We start from the raw sequence: 20,645 nt of genomic DNA, 5'->3' as shown, positions 1-20,645 counted from the left end.
GGCAATCTGATTTTCTCATTTTTGTCCACAGAACTTTGTCCCATGAGTGGTTGATAAAATTAATTTGGCCCGAATTGCGCCTCAAAGCAACACAATGACGGCAGCTTTTCGCTCATTCCCTTTAATTAAAGTTTCTACAGTGTGAATAATAATTGACTAAATTTAATGTGTTATCACTGAATGATATCAACTTTTACCGAGTCCTTGTCCATGGGCGAATCAATAAAATATTTTCCATATCAAAATCAGATAAGAAACACGAGTCGGCTCACCCAACAGCGGTAATTAAAACAATTCCAATAAATATAGATGGCGATTAAAAATTAATCAAATACCCATTACACACAAATATACACATACATTTTATTTTGTATAATGTCTGCCTGTTGGGTTACGCTTATAACTATTAATTGCAAAATAATTATTAATTGGTTGTAATTGCTTGCTGCATTATGGCCTGCATATCTAATGCCAATCTGTTGCCAACTATTTTGTTTCTATGTCTTCTGGTTTCCGCATCAGGTCGATGTTAATGTTTTATCTATTATTGCGCAATAATAATATATATTATCTTGATCAAAATAATAGGCAAATTTATGAGAATATTAGATTAATTGTTTATAAATAAAATTCAGCAACATCAAAGATCATAAAATTGAACATTTACAGACTTCATTTCGATACAAATTAATTAAATTTATTTTATTTATGTAATTTCAAATAGCAGGATATTTTGATGACTGCACTAAAATACATTATTGGCTCTGGATTGTTTTAATTAAAGCTTTGACCTAAATAATTTAAAATTGAATATCTAACCTCAAATATTGCTCTCCATGGAACCTGGCAGTCTATTCATCAAAGTAGATAACCTAAAGCTATTTTGGGGAGAAAAAGACAAATCTTTGTTCAAAAAATTAGGTTATCAGCTCATTATTTGCAAATCAAGAACCAACAAATTGCCACAAAGGTCAATATTTGCCAGGATTATCGGGTCTCTAATTGACCTAATCAATGTGTGATTTGTTTTTGAATTCTAGGAATTTAAGATACTGTCACCAGTGTTTGCTTTGTATGGAGTTGCAATACAGTTACCACAAAATACACACATGTTGAAAGTTAGTTGACCAATATTGACTTAATAGGTGAGGTTAGTAGGTGGCCTTAAATGTAGATCTGGACTGATTTTCAAGAGGATTATAGTAGGACAATTAGTCATTTTTGTTATTCGTTACGTGAAAAACTTGAATGTTCCTCTGTCCACAAGTGTGTCAAACACCTAATTGTCACGCCCCAAAATCATTACGTACAATCACAACGAATTGCTCTGCAGGATAGTTACAACAGTTCCAAAACTGGATATAAACCTGGACGCACTGCATTTCGAGCAGTAAAAAATATGTAATCTTTATCTATTTTCAGATGAGCCTTAAAAGGGGCTAGCTTGAAGGAGACTGATTAAAAAGAATGGTCGTGGTGGAGCAGAGTGTCTATAATAATTTCTGGTGCGCTAAGGACACTTTGCACCTGGTTTACCACGGAGCAGAGATAGATTTTTTGTAAGAATGGATGTTATGTGGAAAACTTTGAAGTCCACCTCCGTAACTATAATTTCAAGGGAGAATAGTGCAAATGGCTCCAACTGCTGTTCTCTCTAGTTTCCAACTTTTTTACTACTAACATACTCCAAAATAGCTTCAAAAGAATTGGTGGCTGAAATCGTATTTGAGGGCAAAGAATTTATAATCTACAGTCATTGAGATTTTAAAGCCTTCTCTACCTCAGGTACGTTTAGGTTTGGGAGAACATGTTATAGCTTGTAATTCACAGGCACTACGATTCAGAAACATTCTCTTTCTCGCAAAACGTACATTTTGCAATGTTCGCCATAAATTTTGTTGCTCTAACTTCTCTTCTGCAATCTACAAGTTTCCTACCCAGATATAGTGAAATTGGCTTGAAAAGAACTTCTGACGAAAATTAAATTTGGGAGTATCCAGCTTGTGATCCAAAGTCTTTACGACTCGGTAGCATTTTCTCTTTCATAAATCGTATATGTTTCTATTCTTCATAAATTCTGTTATTCTAACTTTCCTTCTTTGTTACTTAAAAGTTTCTTGTCGTCCAGATATGTTTTAAATAATTCAAAAAGGACTTCTGACGAAATTTATACATCTGAAAGAATGGAATATGTCATTCACGATTATTGTGATTTTAGAGTCTCATAGAACATATACATATTTCTCTTTATTCTCTATAATTCTCATTTGTGCTGTAACTATTCTTCTTGATTGATTTTGAGCAATCCACAGTTATTGATCTTTGGATTCTTTGGTATCTCACAAAATTTACATTTCCTACTTGTTGAGTGCTGTGAGGAGTGTTTTGACTGTTTCGTGGCGATATCAGTTCGAAGAACCAAATCTTCTGATGTCAACGCTTTTGTTCCAGTTTTATTGAGTTCATTACTGTTTTCTCAATATCAATTTCAGCATTCGCATTGTGCTCATATTCCTCTGTATTTGATCGAATCAGATTTAGGGCTCCTCCTTGTATATCTCTATTGATTTCCAATGTGACCCGAAGAAGTCAAAAAGGTATTTAATATACATAAGCAATTCTTCAAGGAAATAAGCAAATATTTACTATGAAAATGTATTACCCCATCAATAAAGCGTTGTTTGTACGGTCTAGCGGAATATCGGGGGCCAATTTCCGGGCCGCCGCGGGCGTTCTGTGCATGCATATGTGGATATGTAAAGCATAATCCGGGGCGATGGAGTTTCCAACGGGCCCCGGAAGACCACTGCCCTCTACAGGGAAATATGTTTATACTTGCCGATTGGTTTTTATCGGGGCTCTAGGGAAACATTGCAAGGCTAATCTTTTCTAATTAATATTACCCGCAAGTGACACAAATGGGATGGTCTTATCTCACAGAATTTCATCATGACTGTTGATTTTCTTAACGTTACTTGACATAATGTCAACACTGGCCTAAGAAATGGACTGGACAATGCATGACATCGAAACGCGAACTTTACTCTCCGTCCCAAGTAAAATTTTTGTGTATATAATAAAAAATAAATTTCGAGAAATAATCGGAAAACATAAATAAATAAATAAATTTGACTTTAAACTGAACAACTCGACTATTCTCTCACTCTGTGTTTTGGAGAAGATCGTCAGATCACGTAGTCCATTTATGGACGTCAACAAGGCATTTGACTGCGTCTTACACAATGATCCACTTTAGAGCTACTTATACAAATTTAAAGCATCATAATACCTATTTCGCGCTATCAGTAACATAGAGGAAAACACACAACTAGAAGAAACACCTTCTTCTCCCCTTTTTTCCTGCGCGAGGGCAGGGACTCGCCCTTCTTTTATGGTGTGTAATTCCACAATATGTATATATAGGCAAAGATACATTTTCAAGGCAATTGAAAGCCAATTTTCTCATTGTACTTTTCTTCCAAGTCTGCTCTCACGAGTGCAAATGACAGCAGTGAGTCGATGTGCTTCAATATTTCTCCCCTCTGTTTTGGAAGATTCATTTTAAGTCTGTCGAAATCGTCAAGTCAAGTCGAATTATTGATGATTTTTGGTGGATTTCCTTTAAATTCCGATGGTTCTTGGACATGATCTTTCCAGACAGATTTCATCCCTTGTTAGTACTTCTGTTCTTGTTGGTCAGTTCTCTATGCATTATTTCTACAAATTTTCACTGCAAGTTGCAGGAACGACTCTATCCTCTTTTACGTCTCATCTCTGTTTTCAAATCGTTAAGTCTGGTAGAAATATCCAAAAACAGCTAAATTCGTAATCGTGTGTATTACGTGTCGTAACATTACAATTTCTATTGTCTTTGTTTTGAAAACAAATACGTGACACATCATGGAGAAGGCTAATGATAAAACGCAAAATCGTGCATTATATTCTTGATTTGCACGTTGCACTGGTTCCTTCTTGCGATAAAATGGCGCAAATATTAAAATAATCCTCCGTAGATAAACACGCATTTTTAATTTTCTTATCGCTTTGTTTTAATATAAAGTGCGTCATTGCCCGGTTCTTTGTTTTCAGGAAAAACCTTATCAGCTCGAATTTGGAAAGGACAAAGACGGTGGGTTCTCCTATGCAGCTGAGGAATAAAAATCAATTCCAGAGGTCTCTTTTTCCTGATTTTCCCCCGTTTGAAAATCGCTTTTCCCCGGCCCATTAAATCACACAAGCATCCGATACCTTTTTCCGAAATTTAAAGACCTTTCCGTATTCAGCCCGGGATCGTATATAGGAGACTTATCGGTCCCAAGAAAATATGTTTGGCAGTGTCGCGCATCTGCATGGCATGGGCATGCCTTTTAATAGGCCCTGCTGGATTTATTTGCCCATAAAAGTAATTCTTTTACCCATATACTGCGGGACTTAATTCAGGGTTCTGTTTGGATTTCCTACGCAATATCCGTAACCATTTATTTTCAACAGACGTACGAGGATAGTCCCAGAAGTACGCGACCCGACATATAGATGGCATTTTTTTCATTGAAAATTTTCTTATATTACAAAGACATAACCTTGAAAAGCCAAATCAATCAACTTTGTTTCGAACTTTTTCATCGCCTACCCCATTCGGCAGATTTAGCCCTCTCAGATTATCTTCTATTTCCAAACTTTAAAAAAGCGGCTTGCTGCAAAGAGATTTGCTAATAATGAGGAGGCGGAGTCCGAGGTTGATGCCTATTTCGAAACGTTCGAAGCTTCTTACTATAAACAGGATTAGAAACCATAGAACTTCACTCGCAAAAATAATGTAATACTTTTCATTTTTTTCTTTATGAGTTAGGTCGAGTACTTTTGGTACAACCCTCGTAAGTGCCCCTTCTGTGCTTCTGCAAGTTTGGCCTACAACTATCACGGCTTACGACAGTTCTTGGTAAGGAAGAATAATTGTGAATGACACGTACTATACGAGAGTTATTTTGTCTTACAAGCAATTAAACAAGTAGACAAGTTTGGCTTGCTGACACATAATGCTTCAAATAAAATTACTCGTTTACTCGAAATTCCTCCTGAAATAACGACAAGTGCGCTTAATATTGCTTTTATTGTCATTCCATTCTTGGATACTACGCAGTTATACCTTATTCTTCCTTTTTGCCTTCGTTGGTCATGCACTTGGTGCCTGGCCAAGTTCCAAATGCGCAGTTAGATATGACACATATTTTCGCATATCTTTCAATAAGATATAGATTAGGAGATCCCAGTCGGGTATCAAACACAGATGATGTGAAATAAGATTAGTACCAAATACCTTGGTTTCATCTACCCATGACTAAGCGTACTCGTACTGAACGCAGCAGGAATGACCAGGCCCTATGTGCAATATTACTGAATCTACTACAACAGATAAAAATTCAGAAGAACCTGTTACAGCAATTAGATTAAATACGAAGGAACAGTAGATGGAGATGAGAAAACACACTTTGTGTTCTAAACGAGAGAAAACTAGGAAATTATTCATTACGTGAGGTCATCATTAATTCTCGGGACGAAAACAACTAGGGTTGAAACTGAGGGGCGTGAACATCCACAACACTAAATTTGAAAAAAAAATCGACTGTTCTAAATTAATTTGGAATGTGATTGCCTCTTAATGTTCGAGCCAAAAAGAAACTAAGTTTGAAACTGAGTGGCGTAAGTTCTACGAAACTAGATTTGAGATGAAACTCGGACTGAATCTAAGATGAGTTTCCCTCGTAATGCTCCATTACAAAGAACCGCTGCCTGCAACTGAGTTGCATAAGTTCTCCCTCTACATCAAACGTGAAAGAAAACTCAGGGTGCATGTTGAGGTCAGTATAAATAGGTGTTCTGGACGAGACTAAGATGGAAAAGTATTTATTACATGGAGTCCTCATTAATTTTTGTGTCGAAAGGAAACTTGGATTGAAATTGACTGGCGCAAAACTTCACGATACTATAGCTGAAGGAAAACTCCAAATAAACCTGAAATGTCATTCTTGCATAATGCCCGAATTAAAAGAAAACTCTGTTTGAAATAAGTGGCGTCAATTGTATTAAACTTAAATTTAAGTAAAAATCTAATTGAATCTGCTATTTGTTCTACTCACAATGTTTGGTTTCTAGGAAACTGAGTTCGAAACTGAATTACGCAAGACTCTCTCTCTCCTCTCTAATTTGAAAAGAAGGTCCGGTGGCAGTCAGAGATGGCAAAACGTACATCGTCTTCTGGATAAGAGAAAGCTGAGAAACTATTATTTATTCCGTGAGGTATCGTGTTGAAATAACATGCGGTCTGAAGCTCAGTAAGTTCTGCGAAACTGGAATTGGAGCGAAGCTTGTGCCACTCTTGTATTTTTTTTCGAACTTCATCATGTTAATATCTTGTAATTCACACCAAGTGCATAGCAAAAGGGCACCAAGTTTAGAGTTGAGATATGAAATTCAGAAAATGATCAGAATGATTTTGAACTCGGGAAGAAATTATATCTTGTATTATCCATAGATTTACGTTTAAAGTTTAAAGGAGACGCTGGTTAAAATTGAGATGTGCAAACCCCATCAGGAACAGACACACAAATAAAAGTTGTGATCGGTGATCTCAATGAATCCTGGTTTCAGTAAAAACTCAATTTGAAACTGAGATGTATTGTGGAGTGTCAGATGGAGCAGTAAAGGAGTACTGGTACGATACTGTGAACATAAAATTTTTATCCGCCATCTTACACTATGAAAGATGATTTGTTCTTCGTTCCCTTCAGAAGACAAAAATATTAATTAGTTGGTAGTAGGTCACATGAATTCCTGGTACTTCAGTCGATATCAAATTAAACCGATCAGTTATTTTGAAAAAAAAATGCAAGGTTCTGTGGTATAATCAAATGCTTTCAGGACGTCAATTTCTTTTATTAGAAAGTTTCTTGTAGCTATTTCTCTTTCAAAGAATCATCTATAAAAAACGATAAAAGAAGAATTTTAAGCGTTTTTGGTAATTCGTACATTGCTGTCACTAAATAAATTGCTTAGACGGCCATAAACAAATAATCGACTTTTTCATCTAACCTCAACATTTAACAAACATAGCTCATAATACCACGAACCGAAATTAAGTCTGATACCACAATACGGTTTCAGGAATCGGAAAAACAAAACATGTAATTACATGACATATTGAATAATGCATGTCACAAGTCATAGTACGCATTTACATAGAAATATTGTTCATTTGAAGTGAGAAATTAAAGCTACATCTTTTGGAAAATTCACTAGATACGTGGAAGACGTTTAAAATACAATAATACTTCACAAGGACGGAAATGGAACCCGTGGAATTTTTGGGTTAATTTCAAAATGAAATATCTCGCCATTGCTTTGCTTTTCATAATAATTGAAGGTTCTGATTAGGTAGAGTTTTTTCTTTAAGGCAAAAAATGATTGGCCTGTTTAGACATGATCTTGCAAGGTGTTGAATGAGACTTCGCAACTTTCGTACATCTACTGTTTTAAGTCATTTTTAGAAAAAAAAAATGTCTCTTCAATCCTTGTAGCTGGGTTGTGCATCGAGTTTTTCAATTATCTACAGGGAATTCTTGTCTTTTTTTTGGTAAATTAAGGTTATTTTATGGTATTTTGGAAATAATTCGTAAAGTATTTTTTTGAAGTGACACCAAGTCTGTAAAGCCAAAGTTTCCCTAGATTTCTTTAAAAAGGGTTTTCAAGGTATTTTAGGGTTAGTTGATGCTTTCGAGCCGATGTGAGGCAAATGAAGATTGCTCTAGACGACCATTTTCTTCTATATGAATAAAACTGCATTTTTTACATGAAATTAGCAACAAAATGGTACGAAGTGACTCTGCCAGATAATCATAGAGCAAAGACAAAGATATCTCACGTAGTATAACTCCTATGGGCATCCTTAAAAGAATAAAGATATTCGTATAAGGTCGTCCTGGATTATTTTTTCTTTTTTGTTTAACATAGTCAAAAATTCATATTTTGGGTGAAAATAGCAGCAAAACAACTAGAAACAGCTATTAAATCACAAACGAACGAATTTGGAAAAAATATATTTTTTTTTCATCTCAGGAAAATGGTCAGCAGGGTGAATTTTGAACGCAGCTGTGCTCAACAATTGAATACTCCCTATGCGGCCAAGTGGAAGGGTATCCTCAACTAGGGTCGCAATTTTATTAGAAAAAATTAATTAATTTGTCAAATGTGCACGAGATTTTTATAGCACCAGTGAAGTCGAAAGTCCATTATTGAATACACGAAATAACTATCTAATAATCATCGACCAATGAACTGACAAAAGTGGTCGGAAGTACGCAAATTCGACCGCAGGTGTGCAAAAAATTCACTACGTCCTGTACTGGCAGTAGGAAAGCATCCTCAATTACGTTCTTTAACGGAAATTCCTGGATTAAAAAAACAACCGAATGCCCTTTGAAAATTTCGTAAATGTGGTTTAAAAATTTTCGAAGATATTGCAAATACCATGTGTTAAAACTAATTTTAAATGTGTCAGAAAATTTCACTATTTCCATTTGAACTGTGGAGCGCCTACTACAGGTGACAAGTTAAATGATGGACAAATGATAAAATTTCCGATTAGATTTTAAGTTTTGACCTTCTGAAGTGAGTTAATTGACCTGCAACTGAAAAACTTTCCATTCATTTTAAAACCTTATTTCCCCACTTTTTCATCAACGGACGTATGTAAATCGTGTAATTTAATAATCTTCGAAGCCAGTAACAACAATAATAAGCAATTATATCCATAGTAACAGTACACATGGTGTTATTCTGACGCAAACTAGGTCCGAGCCAGACTGCTCGACGCTCGGTTATTGCGAATAAGTGCGGCAAAAAGCCAAGGTTATATTTAATTGTAATTCCATGAAAACGATCAGGAAATACATGTAAACGATCGTGTTTGGTTACTTGGGGGAACGTGTACTTTCAGTAAAACGATGATTAGAATAAATTAAAATTCCCGACTGCTTAATGGTAACTGCGGTAATTAGGTGGACTTCAAACGGGCCGCCAAAGAGAACTTTGGGGCCAATTTCACGTAATTGATATTGCGAATTTATTCCCTTACGTGAAAAAGGATTGTACCACTTATACCAGAAATGTTTCCATACAGATGATGATCAAGCTCAATTCTCAAATCCAACTCTCTCCTCTACAGGAAGTAATAATTTTAAATGCCGCTACGTCTAGATATTATTTCACGAAACACTGGTGTTTTGTTTGAATTACTATTGCTCACATGATGCTATTAGCAACAATAAACGCGATAAGATATGGATTACATGATCCTCATTTTCTTTTGACATCAAAGTGTATTCTCAGTAAACAAATTAATCAAAGATCCAACGTGCCGCTTATCCAGTTTTTTTGTTATTATTTAGCACTAATTTAGCAGCAGCTATATAACTGTTTTCTAAATTTTCAACTAGCAACTGGTTGATACGAGATGGTAATTAGCACAGATTTGAGGAAATTCTTAATGTACAGGGTGCTTCAGTAACTCTATGACAAGGCGATATCTCCGTTAGGCTGAGAGATGCTCGAACATGCTTTAGGGACAAATTGCTTGGTTTGATGAAACGCATTATGTGGTGGGACTTCACTGATTTTACTACGTCCGGTTACACCGGAAGGTATTGGCAACTTTCTTATTTCAAATGAGACACCTTGTATATTTCAGCATTTTTAAATCCCACACATTGAAGTGATTAAATGACCATTAGGTCTCCCTATCACTAGATCTTACATTTGAATGTCATGCGCGATTTTTGGTTGCGTAGAGGTCAAAAAGTATAAAAGTAATTTCGTTTACGCTTTCTTAACACTATTAACACGTCTACGGAATGATTAATTACAACCATTCTTAAACGAAATTTGATAAAATTTCAATAACGAAAAGTAAATTAAAACTAATTAGGCTTTTCTGGGGCTCTAATTGAGGCTCAAGATGCCCTTATACATTTTATTTTCTCATAATTATTTTTAGGCGGCTTCCACTCCTCAATGACGAAAACGTCCACATACGCTCATCCACGAATGTGTTATGCGTTATAATAAAATTAAAAAAGTGACATCATATTGCCTTGTAAACATATTTGTTATTTCAGTTTTTAATTTAAGAGCATTAACCAGACTTCACCATAATATCAACCTGAAATGTTATTCTCTAATTATCTCCATTAGTCCAAGTCAATAATTTATTCCTTAAATGTGAGCGCCAGATATCCGTTATTAGAATTTAACATTCTGGCGAGGTTTTTCCGATTTCTGGGCGTCCATGGCAAAAAACAAAAACGTATTCTCCCTCATGACAGAAAGGCCCCCTCTCCAAGAACGGTATCACATTTGCAGAGGTGGTCGGCCGGCTGCCTGGGGGATGGCCTGTATAGTGCACCTTATGCCTCACATTGGGTGGGCCACAATAATTGACTTAAGGTCGCAATGGAGGACGGTTACTTTTAGTTGAGTTCTCCTCGGTTTGGCTTATATTTCCGGTTTGTCTGAGTTTCAGGTAACAACCAATTGAACGTTTCTTCTTATGCAAATCTATTGACGCCGTCCATAAAGCCGATTGTTTACCATTCCTCGAATGAGCATTCCGACTTCGTTAGCTCGCAAAATTAATATTCCGACATAACCACGCTAATTGAAAACGTCTTTAAAAATCCAAAGATTGCGGTTTAAATTCCAATTTGCCTCAGATATACGCAATCATTTCGCCTTTTACGATGTCCATAAACCGCGAAACCCGAGCTCGACTAGTTTTTCTCTCGATCCGAGTGGATTCGCGTATTAGAACACCTGCGATTCGTACGTAATCAATTCGTAAAAATTTACCGGCCGTGGGAATGCGCTCTATCTGGAAAATCGTCTGCGATATATTGATATTAAGGGCATAAACTTTGCCAGAGTTGGCAACGGTTCCGTATTTTTCATTATGTTAAGTGGCTCGTACGAATGCGGCCAGAGATTTAGAAGTTTCGATATTTCCAATTGTTCTAAGCCAATGATAAAATTGCGTCTCCAGTGAGGTCGTTAAGTGCACTCCCGAAAGGATTAAATCCATGCCAATGTGCTTCAGGACAAGAATCCTTCCAAGCTTTGTGCTTTCTACTTCTAATTTTCTCCGAAGCTTCACATTTTCTTGTTCTGCTAGACTTCTCTCAAAGAAACAACCTGATTTAAGACACTACATACTCCCAAAGAATTTCCCACAGTGGTCGATTACTCCCGAGGGGGCCCTCTTTGTGAATCTAGAGGAACTAGTATTCGCGTGGAACCAGGAGATACACTTACCGAAATTTTTTTTTGAATTAATACTTCCTTCCATGATTTCGTTCAAAAATTCATTTCAGGGAACGAAAATATAATGTAGTTAATGCATTTCAGGAATGTCGAAACCGGCTGAACGTACGCACATTCCATTAGCCGTAACGATATTACGAGGCCTATAGTCGAAACGCCAATTAAAAAATGACGCCCCATTTTAAATATGCCGCCGAAATATTTATGTAAAAATATTTAAATGAACGCGGCGTGGCCAATTATTGTTAGAATTCACAAATATAACAGATAAAAATAAACTATAACGAGGAATTAAATAAGTCGAGGCCGCGTTTGTGTCTATGGAGAGACCCGTTTGGAAATACCCGTGATGGTTTTTGTGAGTTGCTGCTAAACATTGTTTAGAAACATCATCTATTATAAAGTTATAGAACAGTTTGTCACTTCGTCCTTTTTCACTGTCAGCGATGGTGGCCTAATGCGCCTTTTATCATCGTATTAAATGGCAGACTATTTGTTTTCTATTATTGTGTCAGAAGAGTTGAAAACGCAACTTTTATTCGCCGAAATTGTCTATCGACAAGTGATTTAACGCCATAAATTCCAGCGAACAAACGAATACCCCGTCAACTGTGGATATCTATATTTCACCGGCCACAATAGGAAAATCTAGCAGAAACAGCAAAACGATATCCGAGGACGTTTTATTTCAATAAATAAATTGAGATCATTTTTTAAACTAGTCCGGGCCATTGTTGATTTTTACACACATAATTTACTAATGCCGCCATATTTCATCGGATCAGGCAGAAGCGTAAAAAAGTTTTGTCGTAAAACCGCCGAAAGCTATCTGGGGAACGGCCCTAACCCATCACTCAAACAGCTTTCTACTGATCGATAGCCAATATACGCGGCTGACCACCGAACCTTATAGATAGCCCACATTTTTACCTTTTTGATATAAAATAATGATTGGTGGCAGTTTTTTTATGATCGAGATACTTAAGCTTTTTCCCTTAGCGATAAAATTCTCCCTTCTATCTTCCAGGAATAACGGAAGTAAAGGTTCGAATGATTTATTGACCCAAAGAAGAAAAACAGCAATGGTTCGTATTTTCACACTGTAATTCCCCCTCATCAAGCTCATCTACATAAGTGTTAGACAAAAGTTCAGTATAAAAATCTTCAAAATTATTAAGCTTTATATCGATGGCTGCGGCCAGCGAAAGGTGCCGAAAGAATTGTTCTCCAAAATGAGAAAATCACTCGAACAAACGTAGAACTTAATTTCGACGTTCTCTTGATGTTCGTTCAGAACTAGTTAAAACAAGAGTTATTATGCATGCCCTTCACTGAGTGAAGTTACCTCAAAACCACTTTTGGTGGGATCCACGGTCTTGAATTTGGGAAGGGAAAATTTCCATAGGAATGACGTCAGAATGGCTCAGGCAACACAGTCCAGCTATGTGCGATATGAGCAAACAAACGTCATTTTGATCTAATTTCCCGGGAGGAGTCTTCTTCACTTACTCAATAATCTGATTCGTAGAAAGAGCGGCGTTCATACCTGAGGGTAAAAATATACTGAAGCATCATACCTCGCCGGACACCTCAACGTTCCCCTCGCCATCCCCCTCAATGTTCCCCTCGCCAATCCCCTCGCCATTCACCTCGCCAAGAATTGAACATCGCCGCTGATTAACGACGTAATAAAAAAGTTCGCATCGTCGTTTATCGTAATTCATTTGTTTATGGTTCAAATCACGTAACTTTCTATGCACTTTACAGGCTTTATATCAGCAGTGATGCCGCATCTTTTCAAAATTAATATGTAATTTGAGCATTGTATCAATAATAATAAATAACCATGGACGCCATTTTAGTGCTCAAAAGAACAAATTGAACTAAAATGTCAACAAATTAAGCGGCAACCGTGTAAAAAATCGACTTATATTTAGACAGTCAAATATATCTTTATCCTTTTTTAGCATATGCAGTCATATGATTCTATTGCTTTGATTGACCATCGCCCGACGGTGTCGTAAACGTCCAGGTACCTGATGAGCGGCGACGTTTTACTATGTGTTTGACTCTAAGGGTGGCTGGTGGATGCACCTTCAAATTCATGTTTCGTTGCACTCTTGCGAAGCTTAACAAAGATGTAATAAAGGCTAGTTCACGTTATGGCCTGATGGGTGACCCCCAGTATACTTTTCAAGCTTTTAAAATTACCGACGATACTATTTTCTCTTTTCCTTGAGAATATTTACGTTGGTCTTAACTCCTGAGAGTCTACGGCTTCAGGTCGTCATCTGCGACTGACCTGAGGCTTTCGACTGTGTGAATCCATCAGATGTTGCCGGACTTCAAGGGTCTACTATGGAATCCAAGAGTCTGTCCTGCAGAAGTTTAGATTATATTTGATGAGTCACAGTCAAACGGTGACGATTGGTAGAGGGTCTGCAGGCAGTAGTCGGTACGGTGTGACGATTCTGCAGGACTAGATGTTAGGACCATTGTTGTCTCTGCTGTAGGGTAATGATCTGCCCTTCGTAAGATATTCTGAGATCATTCTCAATTTAACCGGCTTTCTACTTCTTTCAAGTTGAAATTAATCAAATATTTTCTTGCTGCCTTCTCGATTTCCTGCTCTCGTAGAAGGGTAACTCAAATCATTTGAGTGAAACACACTTTTCAAATCATTCTATTTCTTCACCATGAAATCTGCTAAAACAATATCTGGGGCAATTATATACGATTCCGAATATTTCTCCTCCATTCTTCATTAAGACAATTTCCTATTTTCCTTTGTAAGGTATATCTACTTCAATAAAACTTGGGCAGGTAAACAAAAAAACCCTGGGAATATTACTGTGCCAATTCAGAATTTTTAGTTCTAAAGGAAATTATTTTCTTTATGCAATTTTCCACTTTTTTATGCAATTTTCTTTGACTTTTTAGCTTCAAATCTAATATAAAATTCCCATATTTCCCAGATTGAAATGTAACAATTCTCTATTCCAACTACACATCACACATTTATTTGTTTCAAATTTTATTTGATGCATTTTTTATTATTACACAGTTCTCTAATATCGTTACCAAGTTATCGGGCATGCTTCGAAATAAAATTAATTTTCAGTCCAAATTGCAAATTGTTTAATGCAAATTGTATTACCAAAACTGACACCATATGCCCGGAAATTTTATTTCTGGATATCCAATATTCGCCCCAGTTTGAATAATTTATTGCTTTATGAGGATAATTCCAATTCTGAGTACATATTATTATTTCCAATGAGATATTATTATGAGTGGGTCGAAGAAGGCTACTTAGGAGGTTAATTAAGCTTGATTCGTAATTTGTGAGTGAACAAAAAATCGCATAAATCTCGAAAAACTTCAAGGATTTTTGTTATGAATTATCGCCTTTATGCATAAAGCATGACTCAGAATAATCAAAATTAGAAGCTGAAAGGACAACTTACTGATAAAATCATGTGCGCAATTGCGGCACTAGTAAATAATGGCTCTAATTTCCTGTTAATTATTTACGACGATAATAAAATAATGCACACGATAAATTTTATTAAAAGTGAACTATTTTATTAAACATAATTACAGAGCGCTATGCCGGGGTTTTCGTTGTTTTTGCGTAACGTAAAAACTATAAAACACAAGCGTTATGGCCGGAATGCTTTGATCTGGAAAATTGGCCACTGTGCACTGGGGCACGACAGTTTATCTGCACTTGTTGATTAATTGTTATCATTATTGTTAAAACTATTTAGAGATTATTTTGCGGTTGAAATTGGTTTATGGGTTTGTTGACACAATGGCGAAGCAAAATTTCATATTGAAGTGTCACGAAGTAGTCACGATCTATTAAAAATACATGGAGCCAGAGTAAACGCTTTTAATGCTTAGTGAAATTTTTAAAAACCTAAGGATATCTCGATATGTCTAGATTCCCAAAAATAATTAACACTGTTCATAGTGGTGATTCAATCATGTGCATAATACGTTCGTTCCAGTTTTCAGAAATATTTCGATATTGCATAGCAGCATGAAAATATTTCAGGCAGCGATAGTACTCTGCAAAATAATAGAGAACCTAAAAAATTCATTATCGAAATTCGCCATTTTCGATATACAGGGTGGCAAAATTTGACAATTTTTTAAACACTTTTTCGACAGTTTCAATAATTTTGTTTTCGTTTAGGTTTATTTTATTTTACGATATATGATTAATAGTAATAGTAATAAAAAATAGGTATACAAAATTTCATAAATTTAACTCGAGGCATACGTGAGAAAAACACTAAATACGAGAAAGAAAGTAAAATGTGGCCACACTGTATGTTGAAAATAGAGCGTTTTGACCACGGTCTATTAACATTTTTTTATTATTTTGCAGAGTACTATACCTCCTCAAATATCTCAATGATGATACGTTATAACCTATATGTCGAATTGATGGATACATATAGAAGGGCCGTTTTTAATAAAATAAACGGTCTTATAGAATCTTAAAATACGAGTAACAAAATATACGCATAAAAATGCTCTAAATAAATTATTTTCCATTCGTTTTTGATGGCGATAGATGTTTACTGCCAATGAACTCGAATAATACTGCTATCATCGCAACACTTTCATAAACTCCATCATATCATCCCTCTTGTCATAGATACGTTTAACAGAAAGACTGGAAAGTTTATTTCTTCGTTCCATTCCCATTGAATTTCCCCGGATTCAAAACTCAAATTTAGTCCCCATTCAGAGCTCGAAAGATGTCCGCCCTGTTATTTTTTACCGGAAACATCCCTTCAAGTTTCCAACCCCGATAAGACCATCGTCGACTCTCCACCAACAGGCCGTTTTGTTTGATGTCATTTTCCACTATTATCTGACTGTATCTCAAATTCGACGTCCACCAATGGCGTTCCCGCGTCCATAAAAAGGATGAAATATCGCAGATGGGGATATTTTGTATTTCTTATGTCCTATCTTTTGCCATTTATAACTCCATCCCACGAAAAACTCCCCTGAGTTATATGTTTGTTATGCTGATAGTCGCCTGATCTTGAAACTTATAACGCAGTTAAACAGCGCCAACGGCCGTAATAATATAGACTTCCAAAGCACCAAAGTGAGTGATGGTCCTGGTACCATCAAGATAAGGCGGCGCGGTACCGAGGTGGTGCATATGGGCCGGCAGTGAGACCGTGTTTAGAAGCATCTTAAATCCCGACTCTTCGTCTCTTTTTACGTTTATCGGCAGGGCGATCGCACTCCTGCTCGGTCACGTTCGGTACGTACCATCAAACATATTTAACTGACCATTAAGTACTGAAAAGCGGTCCCATTTTATGGCCGACCTCAGCTGAGGAGGCAAAATTAGTACGCAATTAATGCTAGAGTTGGTACTGCCGGCGACTATCGCTTGATAAACTGGTATTCATTCGCAGCTGGTAATTATTGCGCGTAGATTCATTGGGGAGAGAAAGAAGCATTGACAGGTACACTGGTACCAACTGGGTCTCCTTTTCTTCTCTGCTTTTGATTTGCATCAGCTGCGGAGGACTCGACCTAATAACATCCACGAAAAGGGTTTAATTTTGTTGGACGCAGGTGATTTTGAAGGTTCTCGTAGAAAGTTCTAGTATCTGGCATTGAGGATGGAAATTTCTAACCGTTTTCAAGAATTTTTTTCTGAGCTTTTTTAATTCTGGAATGCTGCCTTCAAATATCAACATTTGTCAGTTAGGAAAGAAGCTAAAAGCTCTTAAATACCTTGAAAGTTTCTTTAAGCTGATTTATACAATTTGGTAATTATAGTCCAAATATTGCATTGTTTTGCATTCTTCGTACATTTCGCCGTCATCGCCTGAGCTTTAATGATGTACCCATAGGACTAAAATTGGCGATGCCTGTTTTCTTTCAGTTGTGCCTGTAACTTCCGAAATCTCTAAATTTGATTGTATAGGCGGAAATCTGTGCTCAGCTTGAATTATGGAAACATGACTGGCAATCTCATAAATAGATTACCGATATACGTATTTTAAAGTCAATGCTTTAAGAGTTCTGGCTCGTCTAGCAACGTCTCTAAGGACGGGATATTATGCATTATATTTCGCATCTTATTATGCTGCTGGAAATTGAAGTAGCTCGACGAATGCTTGTGCTTTAGTTACTTTGATCCGTTCCATGGATACGTCCGCACAATAAGCGAAATACGAAATATCAAATATAAAAATCTCCTCATTTTTAAAGGCAATGATATCTTTTTACATTATCCAGACGATCCTCGTTAGTATTTATGCTGCTGCCGACTCCAGGACACAAAAGAGCACAAACCTATTTTCAAAGTTCCGATACAGAAACCAGGTATATTCCTATTTCTGGATAACAAACACTGTGCGGATGGAGTTCAAATAACGAAAGACGGATTTTCTATTGTCATAGGTAATGGCCTATTTGCCTTCGTTCCGCCTCTTTTTATTCAGGAATAATCTGGCAGAGCAAATTGCTAGACTAATGAGAAGCCTCTCCCTGGTTTCCCAGTAACTTGGGAAAACATTCAAACTGTTTTCAACTAAAAATGCGTACAATAAAGCAATTTAGGCGCATTTAACCTGCTCTAATCAAATTCTTGTTTGTCACAGGTAAATGCCGAACACCACTCAATGATGATCGAAAATTCGATTCTTGGGGTTGGCTAGAGTGCATGAAATTGAATTTTAGACCCCTCCTCAAAAAAACAACTCAAAGGACAGCGATAATTTCGGTAAAATCAACAAAAAATGCAATTATATCTCAAGGGAATAAGTTATCGACTCCACTCGAACGCTGAAACTCCCGAAGTCGTAATTAATAAGATACAAATCAAGCGGGATTGCTTTATTTCGAAAGTTGTTAAAAGTTTTCTTTTATATTAGAAAGTGAGTTTCGGGGGAAAATAATTTCGACGGGAAGTGCTGTGCCAACAACAGTATATCAAGAAAACGACTTTTAAAGAAGTGTAGACGGTTTCAAAGTCGCTACTTGAATGGGACTGAGATAAAACCCCTTTCAGAGAACGGGGCCTAGTTTACAGGGTGGAAGCGTTTACTTTGTTTTAGGATGATATATTTTTCTGGCAAAGTCGTAACCGTGGTGTAATTAAGGTTCAGACTCCAAAGGGGCTGATGACTTGCAATTGCAAAAATCGACTAGAATTTTATATCATTCGCAAAAATAACGTCACATCAAAATGGCTATTTTTTTTTTAATTAAAACGTTAAAAAATCAAAAGTGAGATTAAAAATTGTATTGAATTTTCCACCAGTGACATTTTAGAAGCATCATTTGAAACCCGCTTGTTAGAAACGTGATGTTGAATTGAGGCAACTTCTCATCGTACAGACATACCTCGCAACCATTACTTGTTCTCAGGTTTAGACTTAACAAGAACTTGCAGAAAAGCGGTCTTACAGATAAACTTTCAAACATCGTTACTTATTAGTTAAACAGCCTTGATCCCTCCATATATCAAGACAAATCGAAAAAAAACACGCAGATCAACGATACATTTCCACGCAAACCTGTTATTATTAATTTGTATCAAGATTATACATTCGTGATCTTTCAAGTTCATGAATAGTCAAGCTTAATGGCACAGAAAGGTAATGGTTAAAAATTGTATATTGCAGCAGTCAATTACGTTGTAGTGTCATTACGAGGATAGTCCAAAGAAATACCCGACTTTACGTATAAAGAAAAAAAATTGGAAAATATTACGTTATCTCAATATAGTCTCCTTTAAAATGGACACTTTTCGGAGCGACGGTCTATCGCTTCTATACTCTGTTCATAGTAAGAAACTTCGAATGTTGCAAAACAGGCATCAACCTCAGACTCCACTTCTTCATTATTAATAAACCTCTTTCCATTGACCCATTTTTCCAAATTTGGAAGCAGGAAAATAATCTGAGGCGGCTAAATCTGGCGGATAGGGTGGTTGCCTTGATAAAACAAAACTTTATTTTTCGCCAAATGCGCCCTCTTTTTTTAAATTTCTTCCCTCAAATGCTGCAATAAATTTACATAATATTCTCCGTTTATTGTTTTTCTTTTAGGGAGATAGTCAATAAAAATTATCCCACGGGCATCTCAAAAAACTGACGCCATCACGTTTCCTGCAGATGGAACGGTTTTCGCCTTCTTTGCAGCCGATTCTTCCCTTTGATGCCTTTGTTTTATATATTCTTTCGTCTCAGGTATAAAACGATGGACTCATGTTTCATCCATGGTGATGAGTCGACGCAAAAACTCGGCTTTATTGCTGCGACGCTTTGCCAAACACTCCCTTGAAACATCCTCACTGCGTTGGTTTTGTTCAATTGTGAGTAATCACAACACCCATCTTGCGCACCACTTTCTCATATTCAATTTTTCGGTCAAAATGCGATGAACAGTACTTTTTGAAATGCCTGTCTGCAGTGCAGTCTTTTAAATTTTCATCACAATTTCTGGAGTGGTCAGATCTGGAGTGTCATGGGGTCGACCGCTGCGGAGTTCGTCTTGGCAGCTCGTGTGACCGCATTTACACTTTGCCGCCCGACATTTGACACTTGTGAACGAAGAACTAGATTACTCAGAGTAGAATCTAACTCCGCTTTGATGTGGGATGGACTAAGACCTTTCAAATGACACTATTGAATCACATATTGATAGCCAATTTTTTCCATTCTTACAAAATCTCTAACATCGTTAACTAAAAATAGCTCGAAAATAAATATAAATCATCTTAACACCCTCAAACTTTAGATGTAAGCATTTTAAGGTTACGTCTTTGTAAGGCAGGTAATCTTTTAACGAAAAATTTCCATCCACGGGTTAGATCAGGTATTTCTGGGACTATCCCCATATGTATACATAATACACTCATATGTGGTATATAACCGAAAGTAGTTATCGCCCTTAGTCCTATAGGTAGATAGGCAAGCAATTAAATTACATAATATCTCATTAGTATTGCAGTAATTAAATCAGGACGTTGACGTGCATTATGCATGTTCGAATGCACGTGTTGTGTGCAGACCTCGAACGGGATCTAGGCATAATCTTAGGTTAGAGACAATTACGGTCCTGAATCAATAATGCCTGATTGATTTATGTGCACCATATATGTCGACCGTATAATAATGCGTTTCGGTTGCTGCATTCGAATATTCAGTAAGGGGAGGATTAGTTAATTATGTGTTAAACAAAATCTTTCTTTGATATTGAATAAAATTATTGTCAGCTTAAATACC

The 20,645-nt window shown here is 36.6% G+C and overlaps 1 protein-coding gene and 1 long non-coding RNA gene across 2 annotated transcripts in view; one reads left to right on the top strand and one right to left on the bottom strand.

Annotated features, from left to right (window-relative positions):
• Nucleotides 1–20,645, top strand: part of LOC136341585 (leukotriene A-4 hydrolase) — a 289,106-nt gene that overhangs the window by 69,830 nt on the left and 198,631 nt on the right. The gene's annotated exons all lie outside the window — the stretch shown is intronic.
• LOC136341594 (uncharacterized) overlaps nucleotides 1–20,645 on the bottom strand; it is a 58,998-nt gene that overhangs the window by 37,407 nt on the left and 946 nt on the right. The gene's annotated exons all lie outside the window — the stretch shown is intronic.

Source organism: Euwallacea fornicatus, chromosome 10 (assembly GCF_040115645.1).
Source record: "Euwallacea fornicatus isolate EFF26 chromosome 10, ASM4011564v1, whole genome shotgun sequence".
Classification (NCBI taxonomy): Eukaryota; Metazoa; Arthropoda; class Insecta; order Coleoptera; family Curculionidae; genus Euwallacea; species Euwallacea fornicatus.
The sequence above is the reverse complement of the archived record's forward strand: the minus strand, read 5'-3'. Positions and strand labels throughout refer to the sequence as shown.